The sequence below is a fragment of the Oryctolagus cuniculus genome, chromosome 8 (genome assembly GCF_051225735.1).
Source record: "Oryctolagus cuniculus isolate XC-2025 breed Fujian yellow rabbit chromosome 8, ASM5122573v1, whole genome shotgun sequence".
In the NCBI taxonomy this organism is placed as follows: Eukaryota; Metazoa; Chordata; class Mammalia; order Lagomorpha; family Leporidae; genus Oryctolagus; species Oryctolagus cuniculus.
Window position 1 is genome coordinate 127927675 of NC_142874.1, and position 18500 is coordinate 127946174.

At 40.5% G+C, this 18500-nt stretch overlaps 1 pseudogene; it reads left to right on the forward strand.

Moving 5' to 3' along the window:
• The first annotated feature begins 11679 nt into the window (after nt 1–11679).
• Nucleotides 11680–12267, forward strand: LOC149125163 (diablo IAP-binding mitochondrial protein pseudogene; annotated as a pseudogene).
• Nucleotides 12268–18500: the final 6233 nt, after the last annotated feature.

Genomic DNA, 18500 nt, shown 5'->3' on the forward strand with positions numbered 1-18500 from the left:
CAGTTATGGTTTCATGGCCCCAAGTCTTTTCTGGATCTCTTCAACACCTTGCCTTCATTCTTTCAGCTCTAGAGATTATAATGGCTTCTTATGGTTATTTGCTAGTTATTTGACCAGTGCTAGCCTATGATTCCCTTAAATTTACTTACACCTCTGTAACTAGTATCTCTGTCCAAGAAACACCCAGGACTACCATAGATTTCTTAGGAATTCCTGAAAATTCATATTTTCATTTTCATTAATGTCACAGTTGAGGAAAGACTGATGATTTTGGAAAAAAGAAGAAGTCTCACATCACCTTAAGGTATATCAAAGTCATGGAAATGAAACAGGACTATAGCACACGCGCACACACACACGTGTGTATGTATGTATTCATAGTATGGGAAATTATAAATCTTGTTTGAGAATGCTTTGACCATCTAATTATTCATAATGCTGTATGATGTGGAATATTATTCAGTTAAGTAATAATTACCACTGACTTTATTTGACTTGGGTAGGTAGAGTGGAACCAACTTCACTGATGTATAAGTATAGATTGAGTCTGCACAGTTGCATTGTGTCATGAATATATTGTTGCTTTATTCCAGCAGTCATCATAAATTCACCCATTGGGGTGAAACTTAGATAATGGACATGCCAGATGAGTGTATCAACACCCAATTTAGTTTCCACACTGCTATATTCCTGGTTGGGGTAACTTGATAGATGCACAGTATAAAAAAATCACCATCTATTTTGATTATGAGATATCAAGAGATCATGTAAATCTGCAGCATGCAACTCTGATTATTTAAATTTATTGGAATTATTGATGTGTACAGTGTTACAAGTTTGGCAAATCATGAGTCACACCAAGGTCACAGGTTGACCTAATTTAAATAGTGCCCTTCTGATATGGTTTGCTGAGAGTGGCAAAATGGAAGTGCTCTCTGCTTAATTGCTGTTGATGTGGTGTTATGGCTTATAATGTTACATGCCCCCTTGAGCCTCTTGAGAGTTAATCTCTTCCTCAGCTGGCGTTTTGGTATTTGAATTGCTTTGACTACTTCAACTAGATTGTAAGAGCACCAGGCAGAGACCAAGTCATCTTCTAAGCCAATACAGAAAGAGCACGTTGTCAGTGTGCCACAGACAATATAGGAGCAAAACTTACAGAGAATCTTGCCTTACTGACATCAGCTGAATAATGGTGGCAATTGCACAGGGACAAAAATAGATCCTTGTTATTATGTTCTTAGTTTCTCTTGACTGATACCATTAAAATTATTTTTCCTTGTCTCCATGTGTCTGGCCTGGGTGCTTGGTCTGTAGCAGAAAAGGCTTTCTTAGTCTTTTTCATTCCTCACTTGTTATTTTTCTCGCTGATTTATAGTGCTAGGCTTATGGCTCACAAACTCTCATTCTTCCCATTCAACATCTGTCCCCTTTTTATGGAACCCTTCAGAGAGCTGAGATAGAAAGGAAATATTTTAATCTTAATAAATGGATAACCTGTCTGAGACACGAAGATATTCCCCATACAGAAGCCACATTTTAGAAATGAATGAGTTGTTCTAAATTGCAGTTGTCCTTGAAAATTAATGGTCTGCAATTAATAATATGCTAATTCATTTTATTCTCTGTTCCATATGGTATTGGCTTGAGTTTCACGCTAGGTTTGCCCTTTTGAAAATGATTTAAAAATCATTCCTTACCTTCAAGAAGTTTCAAATAAAAGGCAACATGGCCTGTTGGGTAGGACTCTGGACTAGAATCACAGGGATGGGTTTTGATTATGTATTTATTGTACAATTTGACATGCTAATTATGTTTTTATGATGTTTCATACTTTAAGATGGAATGAACTGGTCTTTCTGTAGATGTGTATTTTAGAGCTTTCCTCCAATGTTGACCCAGCATGTAACTCTAAGACAGAGATTAACAATCCCACTTTACTTAATTGAACTTCAAATTCAAGGTGTAGAGGTTGCATCATCACTGAATATGTAAGAAATGTCTCTGCTCCAAATGATCTCATTCTTTTTTTTTTTTTTAAAAAAAAAAGCTTTCTGCTTGAAGTCATCATTAACAATTAGCTGTACTCATCAAGACTAGGTTGTCATATAAATGGATAGTGTATGTAGAGTGTTCAGGTGGTTAGCGACTTCTATGTTGTCCTATGTTTGGAGCTCTTCTTATAGGGTTTGAATAATAGTTAATCCTATGCTTTTATTTTTTTATTTAAAAAGTTTTTAAACAATCTATTTATGAGAGAGAGATCTCTTCCATCCTGGCCTCCCATATGGGTGGCAGAGGCCCAAGTATGCCATTTTCTGCTTCCTTCCCAAGCACATTAGCAGGAAGTTGGACTGAAAGTAAAGTAGCTGGGGCTCAAAATGACATTCTGATATGGGATGCCAGCATTATAAGCAGGGGCTTAACCCACTGTCCCACATTGCCAGCCCTATCCCATGCTTTTAGTCTCCTTCCTCTTGGTGATTATGGAGCTACCATGCATCCTTAGAGTGATATTAAAATAGTTAACCAAAAGATCATGGCAGCTGACCAGTAAGAACTTACACCAGCAGTATATACCACCAGAACAGCAAGGCAGAGCAAACCAGCTAAGTATCAGCTCTTCTCTTTATCTAGGATCGTCTGGTCAAATGTTGAGTGTAAGAGGCCTGTGTGCGACCCTCCCATCTCCCTTCAGTATTCAACGTTTGATTAAATGCCCAAATGTCCCACAGTCTCTCTGCCTAGGACCTGCTAGACTTTGCACAAGACAGACAGGAAGTACTGGAGAATTAATGCCACCAGGAGTAATGCTTAGTTAATACTGAGTGGAAGCTGGAGTATAAATGCTCCAGTATTCTGTTCTCAGTTGGGGCAACCCTGAGGTTTATTCCACACTGCCTGCCAAAAATAATCAGCAGGCTTGAGACCCTATTGTCTGCTGTGGTATCTTGCTCATAAATATCATTAATGCAGCCTTTCTTGATTTCTCTGTTGTGTCGCCTCTCACACTCCGATGCTTCTTGGAATTGCCCAAATAAACAAGTTAGGCAAAACTCAAGATGTAGTGAATTTCTTTAATTGTATGTGACCTGGGCATCCCCTTTGAATATGAGCTTAACTGTCTCATAGAAGAGGCAGGGCTTGTTACCCTTTACGCAGTTTTCAGTTTTACCCCTTCTTCCAGGTGCTTACCGTGGTCAGTCTAGGTATTTGCCCTTTGCCATCACTTCCAGGCAACCACCTTTGGCGGAGGTGGATCCTGCCTGTCAGTGATAACGCTGCTTCCATGAACTTGAGGTGCGTTTGCTGTTTTGCCTCCTCTGTATGTTACCCAACAGACACACTAAAATCTAATGTTTCTCCTATTTAAGGCTTTCCTAGAAAGTGGCAGACATAAATTGGATACAGAAGAGTCATGAAAGCATTTGCCAGAACAAACAGAGTTCCTGTGGAAGGGACACCTGATCATAGATATGACACTTAGGCATTAGGTCATCTGCCAGTATAACAAAGTATCCTACCAAACTTCCTTTGTAAATGTCTATGGCCAAATCTCCTTAGAGCCCTCTTAGGTGAGGACTAGGGTTTATGGCTGCTCTTGATTGGCCCCATTATTTGGGGACTCACAGATAATGTTGTCCCACCTAACACTGCCTTGGTACAATGGAATTGATTTTTTAGCAAAAAAAGCACATGTTCATGAAATTCACGCATTGTGCCATCCCTTAACTGTGTAGTAGTGGGCATGAGAGAATTTTGGAGTAGCCTTTTAAAAGTACCACAAAAGTATACTCTTACACTGTCCTGGAAGATATATGACAAAATTTTGAGCCAGGAACAAGGGTGGAGATCAGAGAGGCCCCTTTCTCTCCTAACAATGACCTATTAAGCGACAGTTTGCTTCCTGTTGCTTGTGCTGAAGTAGAGGTCGTGTTTTCTTTGGGGAGATGGTCGGTATTTCTAGGACTAAGTAGCTGCTGTTACAAGATTAACAGGCAAAGCATGGGTTTATTGTACTGATAAGGAATTAACCTTCATTTTAACAAAGAAGTGAGGTTGCTGTTATATAGTAGACACAGGGAGGGTGTGTTTGAAGCCCACAGATTGGAATTGTGGATACTTTTATGCCTATCATTAACTGCCAGTGTGCCATGCAGGCTAAGACAAAGATATAGAAACAGGGCTTGCAGCTCTCAGAATCAGAAGCCTTTCCTTGTGTGCTTATGGTTAACAGAATGGGTGGTGTCAGGCTCAATAACAACTGCAATAATGAGGCTGCAGCCTGCCCCATTACACTTCCTGTTTTAAGTCCTTGTTACTCCTCTTGTAAATCTTATTTGGTTTTTAGTTGGTTATGGACCATCAACTTGAAAAAGCAGTGATGGGGCATATTTAACTTACCTTTGCACATGAGAGAATTTGAGTTGCAAGTGGTAGACTTGTTGGAGCCTCAAGCATATTCCCTTCAATATTTACTGTTGCAGTAGCACTCACTGTTGCAGTACAGGAGCACACACACAGGTGATGTCCCTGTTTACAGTCCTGTCTCTGTCTGTCACAGGGCTCTCTCTGAGCCCCTGCTCAGGGCAAGCAAATGCCCCCAACGCACAAACAGTTCTCAACTATGATGCATTGAGAGTTTGAGCATAAATACCTGTAGAATACAGTCACCTTAGGCAGCACAGCTCTGAAGCTCCCTTCACATTGTGTCCAAGCACTGGCAGCACTGAGCCATTGCTGTGTGTGGTAGCAATAATGCACCCTTGCTTCTTGATTTTCTTTCCTTCCATTTTCTCACTTCCCCAGTCATCTAATGATCTAATGGGATCAGCTACAAAGCTGCCAAAGAAATTACTGAGTTAAAACAAGTTAAATAAGAGTCTTTTTTGGGTTTCCCAAATGTATTATTGTGTTTGTGTGTGTATTGCATATCAACAAGTAGAGGAGAGATCCAAGATGGCTGAAAAGGGTTTATCCACACAAACTTCCATCGCTCTGCGGTATGAAAAGAACAAAGAAAGGATCATGTTTCCAGGGGTCTGACTGATAGAAATTTTTGGCCAAGAACTGAAAAATCAACAAAGACTCCATACAATAAGAGGCGAGAAGACAGATACCGCTGCCACCAGCCGTATGGTGCAGCCAGCTGCAGGCTATGAGCCATCATCATACTATGATGAGACAAGAAGAAACAGCTGTGTGCTCTGCTGCCCACAGTTTTAGCTGAGAGGGAACTCCACAGTCACCTACTGACTTTTACTTCAGCCTGGGGAGCTCACTGGGGTCTAAGCAATTGCCAGGCCTGGAGCAGTGAAGCAGTCCTGCTTCCTTGCCCTCCTGTACTGCACTCTTGCAGAGAGCCACATTCAGCAGTGAAATGTTGGACAATGCTCCTCTATTCACTCCTACCGGTACCAGAATCAGCATCAGGAAGACATGACATTTCATAAAGAGAAATGAGAAGAGACTGGCAGCCCATGTCACTGGTGATATTGCCTGAGGGAGAACCTTGTGAGCCACACAGACTTTGAGCCTGGCCTGGAGCGTTAGCAGACTTCAACACATTGGCCAGTTATAATCAAAACAGCCTGGTACTGGCACAAAAACTGACATGTAGAGCGATGGAACAATATAGAAACCACAGACATCAATCCATACATCTACAACCAACTAGTCTTTGACAAAGTAGCTAAAATCCAACCCTGGAGAAGGGACAGCATCTCTAACAAATGGTGCTAGGAAAATTGGGTCTCCCCATGAAGAAGTATGAAACAGGTCTGTTACCTTACACTTTATACAAAAATCAACTCACAGTCAATCAAGTTTCTAAATCTGTGACCTGATACCATCAAATTACTAGAGGAAAACTCGAGGAAACCCTGCAAGAAATTGGCGTAGGCATGGGATTGTTTGATGAGACCCCAGTAACAGATACAATAAAAGCACAGATAGACAAATAGGATTACATCAAGCTATGAAGCTTCTGCACTGCAAAGGAAGCACTCAACAAATTGAAGAGGCAACTGACAGAAAGGGAGAAAATATTTTCAAACTATGCAACTGATAAAGGATTAATATCCAGAATCTATAAAGACCTCAAGAAACTCAGTAACAAATCAAATGATCCATTTAAGAAATAGGCAAAGGATTTGAACAGACATTTTTCAAAGGATGAAATGCAAATGGCCAATAGATTCATGAACAAATTCTCAGGATCACTAGCTATCATGGAAATACAAATCAAAACCACAGTGAGGTTTCACCCTACCCCATTTAGAATGGCTGTCATCCAAAAATCTAAAAACAATAAGTGCTGGTGAGGATGTGGGGGGAAAAGGTACCCTAATCCACTATTCTTGAGAATGTATACATTATGGAAGATAGTATGGTGATCCCTCAGAAATCTAAAAATTGATCTACCATAGATCCAGCCATCCCATTGCTGAGAATTTATCTAAACAAAATGAAATCAGCATTTGAGTTAATTGTACCCCCATGTTTATTACAGCTCAGTTCACAATAGCTAACAAATGGAATCAACTAGCTGTCCATCAACTGATGATTGGATAAAGAAATAGTGGTGTATATATATATATATATATATAATGGTATACTACTCATCAGTAAAAAAGAAGGAAATCCTGTCTTATAACAATATGGATGCAACTGGAAACTATTATCTTCAGTGAAATTAAGCCAGTCCCAAAAAGGCAAATATCCTCTATTTTTCCTGATCTATAGTAACTAATGGAGTACAAAGTATGTAATGTATATGAACAAAATTGAGACTTTCATAGTTATTGTCCATACTGTTCAGAAACTGTGTTTTTCTTCTTACTGTTTGTTGAATCCTTTACTTAGTGGGAAGTTAAGGTTATGATTATAAAATAAGCTAAGTATATCATTGTAAAATATAAAAGGAAAAATTGAAGAAGGAGGGTGGTTTGGAGCATGGGCAGCAGGGTAGATAGGATGGGAATTATCACTATTTTCCAAATCTGTGTATATGAAATACTTGAAATTTGTTCACATTATATAAATAAAAAATTCAAATAAGAGTAATCACAGAAAAAAAAAAAAACCTAAAAAATCCAGGACTTGTCAACTTCATTCTACTAATTCTACTATACATAGCACAATTTACACCATTTCCATTTCTTGAAGAAATGAGGTTCATGGCAACATAGAAATTATTGAGAAAAATGCATCTTGATGAAAAATAAAAGTTTCCTAAATTAGATTGTGCTGTGTATAACTGAATACCTCTTTAAAGATCATAGACATGAGGGGCCAGATTTGTGGTAACAATGGGTTAAGCCACTGCTTGTGAAGCCATCATCCCATATCTGAATATCAGTTTTGAGTCCCTGCTGCTCCACTTCTGATCTGGTGTCATGCTGATGTACCTTGGAGGCAGCAAATGATAGCTCAAGTACTTGGGGCTACACTACCCATGTGGGCAATCCATTGGGATTTCCTGGTTCCTGGCTCCTGTCTTTGGTCCATCCCAGTCCTGGCTGTTGCTAGCACTTGGGAAATGAACCAGTGGATGGAAGATGTTTCTCTCTCTCTCTTTCTGTGTGTGTGTGTGCATATGTATGTATGTAACTCTGCCTTTTAAATAAGTAAGGAAATAACTCTTTAAAAATATAGATATGAACATGAATCACCTTTTTAAAAACTAGCACCTCTTACCACACACTCAAGCTGGACATTGAGAAGTGAAACAACATGTCAGTGTCTACATTAATATGATACTGACATTCATTAACATGTGTTTACTTTTTCAGTGCTACCCCTCCTCAAGCAAATAGAATTTCCTCAAAGACTCATTTACTTTCTGACAGATAGAGTATCAACAGACAGTTTGTGCCCTAAAATTCTTTGAATACTCAAAATCTTTATCTTGTTATTTCCACCAAACTTAGAATGTTTGTATTATAAGTGGCTGTGTACAATCTTCTAAGAAAGAAAATCAAGTAAAGTTAAAGCTGAATTATCTGGTGGGCCAAACCACTGCGTATGTACAGTCTCACTGTATCTTCTTGAGAGTCTGAATATACACGTGGGAGGGACTAGAATTTACGTGGCAATAGAACGCAGACCCATATTCTGTGCTGCAACCAGAGAAACAAATGTAAGCTCTGCATTAACCAACACAGAGGGCCAGAACTTGGTCAAAGACAGCCAGTTTCCCTCTTCCACTCCCCAAGCCCTGTTTCCAACATGGGACCAAACAATGGATGCCAAAAATGTGATGCTCTCACCAATTTTACACAATAAATGTTCTGCTTTTAGTCTGCCACCAGCTTTCCTAAGGCCCACAACCTTCAGTATGTACATACCCTAATTGTACGCCTTCATCTACTGTGCAGCTTTTTCACTCTCCTGCCTGCATTTGAGTCTCTGTCAAGTGCAATCTTGTACTAAGTAAGCTCTGAATAACCTAATTTTTCTCCTTGGTGGTCTTCATTTATTTTACCAAACATAAGAACATTGTGACATAAATACTTTCAACAAATGAAAATAAAATGAGTCAAACAGAAATTATATAAACTGTCCAAGTTTGCAGAGCTGGCAATGGCAGACAAGAGATCTGAATCAGTTTATCTGATTCTGTACCTAGTTTAGTCACCACTCTGGAAACAGTGGTAAATTTAGGTTAACACAACTCCACTGCTTGTCAGTGTTGAAGTTACTGGAGCTCTATGACCCTGGCAAACAAGGACAGTTAAAGAAATCTCCCCACCTTTTGTGTTTCAGGAAAATGCCTCACTACAAAGAGCCACACTTGCCCACATGACACGGATAAGCCTCAAGGGTGCCCTCTTCCTTACAAATAACCAAGGCAAGCACAGACCCTCCAAATTTTCAAGATTGTGTCTCATCAAAGATTAGCTGGATTGTTTGTCCTCATTGATTATTAGAACAAGATGTTATTAATGGACTCGACCAGCTTTAAATTTCTCCTCTTGGCCCTGAACAAAATCAGTTGAGTGCAGGGATGAGATTCCTTGATTTCCTGTCTCACCATGCCACCCATTCCCACCCCTCACAGTTCTGGTTTTACTTGCCCCTCCTTATAAAATAAACTTTCTTTCTGCTCATCATTTCTGGTATTGCAGGTGTTGTAATCAGAGCTTTCTCCCTATATTTCAATAGTCCCTTTCTTTTTACCACAGCATTTGTTCCAAATACATTCTTTTCTTCCCCAAATTTGCATTTGTATTTGACGTGTCTAATGGAAATGTAATATGAACTACACATGCAATTTTAAATCTAGGAGTCCTATGGAAAAATGTCAGGAGTGAGCATTTGGCCTAGTGGTTAAGATGCTGGTTAATATAACAATGGTCCCACGGGGCCCATGTTGTGGCACAGCAGGTTAAAGCTGCGGCCTGCAGTGCTGGAATCCCATATGGGAGCCTGTTCAAGTCCCAGCTGCTCCATTTCTGATCCAGCTCTCTGCTATGGCCTGGGAAAGCAGTGGAAAATGGCCCCAGTGCTTGGGCCCCTGCATCCGCGTGGGAGACCCAAAAGAAGCTCCTGGCTCCTGGCTTCGGGTCAGCACAACTCTGGCCGTTGCGGCCATTTGGGGAGTGAACCATCTGATGGAAGACCTCTCTCTCTCTCTGTAACTCCGTCTTTCAAATAAATAAAGTAAATCTGAAAACAACAACAATAAAAAAAACAGTGGTCCCACATCAGAGTGTCTGTGGTTGATATCTGACTCTGGCTTCTGCTTTCAGCTTCCTGCTAAACACACCCACCCTAGAAACAATGGTGGTAGTTCACACAGTTGGGTTCCTGTCGCCATGTGGGAGCCCTGGATTGCATTATTGGATTCCAGCATCAACCCCAGCCTCAGCCATTGTGGGCATTTGACGAGTGAATCAATGAATGGGAGCTCTCTGTCATTCGGTCTTTGTTTTTCTGTCTCTCTGTCTCCCAAATGAATAAACTTTTAAAGCTATATGGAAACATTTAAATTAATTCTAATAATCTATTTAATTCACTAGATTAAAATATTGTCATTTTAATAGTGAGTCTAATGATTAATGGATTTTTTACATTCCTTCTGCATATTATGTTTTTGAAATGCATGTGTAGTTTGATGTGTACAGAGCATCTCTATTTGGACCAACTACATTTTAAATGCTCACAAAGTGGCTACCATGTTGGATAACACATGGATTCTCTGCCTAGTATCCCTTTAGCCTGTCTTCTCTTTGCCTACTTAAGAAGCTCACATATTTTTAGCCTCTGGGTTTCACTGCATATGATGCATTTGCTCTGGCTTACATAAATATCTGAATTCTCTTACATTAGATAAGAATAACACATATAATTATTTTCTAATGGCAGATTCTTTCACCTCCGCTGGAGGGAAAAAGATATTATTTGCTTACCTAAAAAAAAAAAAAAAGCTATAGCTACTTAACCCATATGCAGGGAATTAATGAGAATAATAACTCTGACATGTCTCATAATCAGACATACCCAGCGCGTTAAGTTGGGTACCCAGAATTGCATCTTGGGAATGATAAGCTATGGGCAGCTAGAAGGGAATTGGGCGTAAGCTGTATTTGATACAAAGTGTTGATTTACCTGTTTTCTGAGGCTTTAGTGTCTTGTTCTCTTTTAAAACATCATGAAAGTACACCTCATAGTTCGATATTCGCATTTGGGTCCCGGATCATCTGTGCAAATGGAATAATAGCTTGGAACTCCTGCTGCTGCTGAAGTGCATCTCTGGAGGTGGCTTTGAAATATCACTACATATTCAGCATTTGAACAACGGAAATTGATTTGAGACGGATGGCTGCTCCAGTGGTGTGTGGTACTCAGCAGGTTTCCCCAAGTGGCCATCCACTGTCATCACTAATGTGGCACTGCGCACCCACCGAGCACAAGAGCTGCCTGCTTGGCTCTCCGGGCTCAAGATGCTCAAACACTGTCCAGGCTCTCCGTCTTGTTTGATTTTATCCTCTTCTTCTCTTGCAAATTTTTTCTCTTTTTCTTCTTCTCAATTCAGCATTCTTTTTTTTTAAGATTTATTTATTTAATTAAAAGGCAAAATTACAGAGAGACAGAGGCAGAGAGGGAGAGTCTCCCATCTGCTGGTTCACTCTCCAAATGGTCTCAATGGCCATAGCTGGGTTGGTCCTAAGCCTGGAGCTTCTTCTGGGTCTCCCATACAGATACAGGGGCCCAGGGACTTGGGTCATCTTGTACTGCTTTCCCAGGCCATAACAGAGAACTGGATCAGAAGTAGAGAAGTTAGGACTCAACTGGCGTCTATATGGGATGCCGGCACTGGAGGGGGCAGCTTTACTCACTACACCACAGCGCTGGCCCCTCAGTTCAGCATTCTTAAAGCAGTGTGAATTGCTTAAATGAAATTTTAGAATTAACTTATTCCACCATGTATTGAGAATCAACAGTGTTCCAGGTATTGTGTTAAACACTGGATATATAGAACCGGGTAAAATAATCAAGGATTTAATGGTTTGGAAGATAAACAGAAAAGGGAATGTGTAGCTACAAGGGGATTTCTAAAAGTTTGTGGAAAATTGAAATCCATGCATCCTAGGGAACTTCAAAAAGTTCGTCAGGTCAGTTGTGTGTGTGTGTGTGCCTGCGTGCGTGCATGTGTGTGGGTGGCATCTCCTTGGTATGGGTGGTGACTCAGAGATGCTATTGCTAAGCACGACCTCCTTCTACAGGTCCAGACAGTGTGTACCTGTCAGGAATGACTTTAGTAAGTGCTGTTTGTCAGAACTGATAAGACCACGGCAAAAGCTTTGGCGGTTAGATTTCTTGTGACCCTGTGTGCAGCTCCTCTCACACAGAAATCAGAGCCTCATTCTGCCAGCAAGGATGAGTTAACGAGGAGGGCTGTGTCTGTGGTGATGCATAGCACTTCTGTCTTTCTCTTTCAACCTGTGTATGGACTGATTGAAGCAGGACCCTAATTTCTCTGTACCGATAATGGACAAGTTTACTGGGAAAATGGACTCCCAGGTGGAAGATGTAGTCTGGCTGGTGATTACAGGGACCAGAGTGAAGATGACTTTGAATCTGCAAAAATACCTGAAGCTGGAAAGCACTCAGATGACTGTATTTGGTCTTTCAGAAATGGCAGAAGAAGCTGTGCACCAATGTGGGGCAGATCAGGCCTCTGTAACCACCAGGAATCACATTTGGCTGGTGAAATTGCAGGTGCAAGGAACCAGGCTGGCAGAAGCCGAGACCCAAACATGAGCTGTGTCAGAACCAGAGGAGGAGGGGGAGGTGGGAGTTAGGCACGTAGAAACCTGCTGGTATGAGGATTGAGGGCCTAAGGTCACTGTTCTGTCTGCCTGCTCAGTGGGGAAATCACTGGCCAGTAATTTTCTAGCACGCACAGGGAAGAAGCAGTGGATCTTGTCCTACTGATGAGGTCAGAGGGCTCCGACCTCACTGCAGGTGTGAGTGCCTGGCTCCTCTTCTAGGGTCTCTGGCCTATACTGGACCTGCTTCTTAGCCATAGGACATTGCAGCCTGTTTAACATTACACCTCATTCGGCACAACTGCGCTCGCTCGCTCTCTCTCGCTCTCTGCCTCATCTTGTTACATCATATCTAAATCATTTTCTGAGCCAGAGAGGGATTTAAAAAACAATACCTTAAGTTCAGCAGTGTTTAACCTCAGTTTTCTTTCTTACTTGTACTTTCAAATATGATTTAGTATTTGCTCCCTCCATACAAATGCAAGTTTGGAGATGGGGAAGGGAAGCCTGTCTAATTTGTAAGATTTTTCTGTATTTAATTTTTAAACTTTCGAGGGAGTGAGGGAAGAGAGGAAAGAAGAGAGAGGAGGGGCTGGGGGAGAGAATATCTTTCAACTGCTGGTTCACGCCTCAAATGCTGGCAATAGTCAGTGTTGGGCCAGGCCAAAGCCAGGAGCTTGGAATTCAATCCAGGTCTCCCATGTAGCTGGCAGGGACCCAGATAATTGAATCATCACTGCTGTTTCTCAGATTTGCATTAACAGGAAGCTGGAATTGAGAGCTGGAGCCAGGGCGTTAACCCAGGTACTCCAGTGTGCATCCCAGTGTCTTTAACTGCAAGGCCAAATGCAGATTTGTCCCCAGATTTCTTTCTTTTCTAGAAAGCTTTTATTTAATTAATACAAATTTCATAGGTGCAGCTTTAGGATTATAGCAGTTCTTCCCCCCATAGCCTCCCTCCCACCCTAACTCCCGTCCTACCTCCTTCTTTGAAGACCTGTTCTTTCCACTGGGATCTCACTCGCAGAGATCTTTCATTCAGGTCTTTTTTTTTTTTGCCACAGTGTCTTGGCTTTCTATGCCTGAAATGCTCTCATGGACTTTTCAGCTACTTTATTTTCTTTTTTAAAGATATATTTATTTATTTATTTGAAAGACAGAGAGAAGCAGACCAGATGTCCATTTTCAGCCTCCATCCCCCAGTGGCTGGGCTGGTTAAAGTTGGGAGTCAGAAACTCAATCCAAGTCTCCCATGTGAGTGGCAGGGAACAAAACACTTGAGCCATCATCACCTGCTGCTTCCAAGGGAGTATATTGGCAGGAAGCTGCAATCGGGAGTAAGGTTGGGACTAGAACCCAGACACTCTAGTATGGAATGCAGGTCTCCCAACTTGTGGCTTACCTGCTTGGCCAAATGCCCATCAAGTTTCTTTTTAAGAGTTTGAAATGCCATCTCTAATCTGGCCTCACTACCCTGTGAGGCCAGCTAAGGTCATGGAGTCAGAAGTCCATTCTTACTAAAGGGACAAATGGTGAGTGTTTATCTTCTACTCTCAATCAGACTTATTCAAAGATGTGCCTCCTTTCCTTCTTTGAGTTTCTCCAGTGTATCCAAAGAAGAATTTATTTTTTGACTCTTGGAAAATGTGTATTATTAAAAATAATTTTGCATTTCTGATTTTTTGGCACTAAAATAAACATCTTTTTAATTTCATTCTTCATGAACTTTTAAGGTACCTTTGTGTAATACAAATATGATCAGTGCCACAATTGAGCTTCTAGTTTGGGCACATAAATGAGTGAGATGGATGGGGAGAAACCAGAGCATAGTAGTTGCCGTTGATCTTGTACTTGAAGAAGGTCGTGCACACCAGAAAGGAAAGATCCTCAGTGGCCTCAAGGGGCACACGGTGTTCCAGGGGAGTCTTGGGTGGTCAGAGTAACGTGGAACAAAGCAGTAGGGGATCTTAAATGTGTAAATTGTGGATTGGTTGTGCATTTGCTGCAAAGTTATTGTAAAGAGTTTAGAAACGTTTTTTGATTGTTATTGGGAACCAAAGGAGATTGTGAAAATCATGATTTGATGGGACCTGTGACTTAAAATTGTCATCTACGAGAGTGTTCAAGATGGCTTGAAAAGTTCTGATATACTATGTAGAAGATCCTTTAATCTGGGCATTTGCACATGTATGTAGTAAATGCTACCTTTTCTGATATGTAGCTTTACATCAGTGTTGTCATTCTTTGCCCAAATCAGTTTGTATTTGTTAATAGGCAGACCCTTAGTGTACAGTTATGTGGGACTATCTAGGTGGAGGGAATCTGGATGCAAAAATATGGTTCCTCTTCTTTTAAGGCTGATCACCAGGGAGCATCTACAATAACCCTTGATAGCTAACCAGAGTTCCTAGGAAAAGAACCTATAACCAGTGAAGACAATCCTGCCATCAATAAGTTTGCAGAATTTATTGTCTAAGTCTCTAGTGTGGTCTTTATTTATATATATGTGTGTGTGTGTGTGTGTGTGTGTGTGTGTGTTTGGGTACACAGACCCAAAGATTAAACTCAACAGTGAAGAGTTCAGCTAATATTTATTTAATATGGATGTAGCAAAACCTCACATAGTGGACAGATACCAAAAATACCGAGAGTAGGGGGAAGGGAGGGAGGTGGGGAAGGAGGGGTAGGGAGAGAGACTCAGATACTTACACTGGGAAATGTAAACAACCTAGCTAGTACTTATTTGGAACAAAGGAAGAAGTACTGATAAATGCTACATGTAGCATGAATGAGCCATGAATATGTTTTGTTGCATAGAAGAAGCCAGACAGAAAACACCAGTTGTTGTATGATTTCATCTGTATGATATGTGCAGAAGAGGAAAATCAGCAGAGACAGAAAGATTCATGATTCCCAGGGCTGGGAGCAAGGAGAAATTAAAAATGACTGCTTAATGCACACCATCTTTCCTTTCCAGGGTGAATAAAATGTTCTGGACTTAGTGGCAATAGTTGGACAACACTGTGAAGATCCTGCAAATCACTGTATTGTGCCCTTTGTAATAGGTAACAGCAAATTTTACTGTAAAAATTAAGGGAGATAAGAGATTAAGAGTTATACTTCACAGGTGCATACCACAGACAGAAAGACATAGAAACAGTAGCTACACACAGGACACACAGAAGAGAAGCAAATCTGACACACAAATGTATACATAGAGGCATCCACACTGAGAATGAGAGAGACGCATCTATAGAAAGAGATACAAAGAGACAGGCACAGAATACCCTGGCATCAGATTTGAGGTTGGGGGACCACAGATTGTATTGAAAAATTAGCCCATGTCTATATTCCTGTGAAAGAGTGGTCTTTCTACTTTCACCTGTTTGAACACTATAGTTAGTGGTGCAATAAGCCTGTGATTATAAAGTAAGTTGAAAGTATATTATTGCAAAAATTGAAGGGAAAAAAGGAAGGAAGATGGGGGGACTAAGGGAGGGAGTGAAGGAAGTATGGCTATCTTCTTAGAATTATGTCTATGAAATGCATGAAATATTTTCTCTTTATATTGATAAAATTATTTAAAAATTTTAAAAAATGACACCAAAGGAAGCAAGAAATTCAATTTGTAAATAAATCAAAGAATTGGCAGGACTGACATGTCCCAAAACAGGATTTAGGGTATATAAAAGGCACTTTTTAAAAGTGGAACTTACTAGAGTGTGGTAATGTCACAATAAGGAAAAAATGATATTTAATTCACTTAAACCATTTAATTACAAAATAAGAGAATATATGAATAGGAATAATTTGAATTGTAGACTTTTAGAATGTATGTTGTAGTAATACAAAGAGAATCATCTTTAATAACCATGACATTGCATTATGAGTAAATAATCAGTATGTCAATATATTGTCAAAAGGAATAACATTTTTAAGAATAAATTTAACACATTTCCTATATATAATATTCAGTCTTGATTTTCTTATAGAAGAAAGTAGCTTTATTGTTGTAGTTGATAATATTTTCCTGATAAAGGAGTGTTACAATATTGCTTTGCCTTACAGGCTGGCTATTAATTTTAATAAGAATTTAATAAGTGTAAAATCCACTGGGAATTTGCCACTGAAAGTTACCAGATGTTTTGTGTGGGACAGTGTGGTTCAGGTGTAATTGAAAGCTGATGTGCCATTCTCACCATTTTAAAAGAGTTGAGTGTCTTGCTAATCCAAAGTCCATGGTGATGGTTTCTACATGCTTTTCCTCTCTCATTCAAATTACTTCCTTTTGATTTTTCATTTTTCATGGGAACTGTGTTGATTCAAACCATATATTGTCAATTCACCAGTGAGTATTGTTAGGAAGAAAGAAAAGTTTAAGTATGATATACTGGGGTTGGAGAAAAATAACTGTTCTCTATAGCAATTGACTTCACCTTATCTTTCCAAGGTTATGCACCATACTACACTCTCCAAAGAATGCTTCCAGCAAAAGGCCTCCTTATTATGAATGGGGTCCTCCTGTTGTTCACAGGAGTGCTGGAAGCCACCTTTTTTCAGCCTCACTTCTTTTATTATCCTCTTTTATCTTGTTCACTTTCATCTTATGCTTTCTCTTTGGCTTATAAAATGAGTAAGCTGCAAGCAAGGAGGGGTAAAGGCCGTGACTCAGACAGTGGCCAATGGAAGCTTCTATCGAGTCTAAATCTTTGATGAGGGTTGCAAAGTAAAACATAAAGGTGCTGCCATTTCTATGGAAGAGATGAAAGACTGTTTGAAGTATAATAAATATATGTCCAATTAAGGATGATTAAATTTAATGTTTGAGAATTTGACATGCTTGTTGAGTTGCAAGATAAACGTATTGATAAACAGAAATGGGCAAAAAATCAACCAATCCAGTACTTCAGGGACCAAGGACTTTCAATGATAGTAAAAACGGGCTTAGTTTTGAAGCACTGAGTTTATTAGCAAAAAAATGATAGAGATATGATAGAGAATAAGTTGAAAAAATTGATTTTTCATTGGCATCTAGTAGGATCAATTCCTACCAGATGATGGGATGTGTAAAGCAGTTATGCAATAGCTGCCAAATTACTGACTGGTGTATGTTCCTTTCCATCTGTTTTTCCACAGGAGGTGACACTATGGGCTGGTCACTATTTGAATTTCTTTCCTTACCTAAGACTTCACACTCACCATTATCTTCTTGGCCCCCTAATTATGTTTTCCAGTTTTCTTCATAGGCCACTTTTCCCCCATTTGATCCTTAGCTGTGGATATTTTGGAGAGTTTGGATCTTGATGATACTCCCTTACTCCCCCTGAGCAGTATTGTTTTCATGGATTCATGCGTTTAAGATATCCAAATTTCCCGGACCCACTAATGTATATAGTTTTTTTAAAAAATATTTATTTATTTGAAAGGCAGAGTGGAGGGTGGAGGGGAGAGAGAGAGTGAGGAAGGGAGAGAGAGAGAGGGAGAGAGGTATCCTCCATCTACTGGTTTACTCCTCGAATGCCCGTGACAGCTGGGACTGGACCATGTTGAAGCCAGGGCCCTGAGAATCCATCTGGGTCTCCCACAAAGGTAGCAAGAGTCCAAGTACTTGAGACATCTTTGGCTTCCTTCCCCAGCACCGAGTCGGAAGCTGAACAGAAGGCAAAATTGCTAGCACTCAAGCTGGCACTCCCTTATGGGATGTAGTAGATACAGTAGCCTAACCTGCTGTGCCAAATGCCTGCCCCTGTGTATAATTTTAATGGACAAACATGTATTTATGATCTCCAAGTTTCTACCTGCAACTCAGATTTATTCTGAATTGCCTCATCTTATTGAATATTACTGGGGAATTCCACAACCTTCTTAAATGGTTGGTCTTATGTACCAGGTGATCTTTTTAAACACACTGTATTAAGAATACAAATCGGCTGGAGCCGCAGCTCGCTAGGCTAATCCTCCACCTTGCGGCGCTGGCACAACGGGTTCTAGTCCCGGTCAGGGCGTCGGATTCTGTCCCGGTTGCCCCTCTTCCAGGCCAGCTCTCTGCTGTGGCCAGGGAGTGCAGTGGAGGATGGCCCAAGTCCTTGGGCCCTGCACCCCATGGGAGACCAGGAGAAGCACCTGGCCCCTGCCTTCGGATCAGTGCGGTGCACGGCCACAGCGCGCTAGCCGTGGCGGCCATTGGAGGGTGAACCAATGGCAAAAGGAAGACCTTTCTCTCTG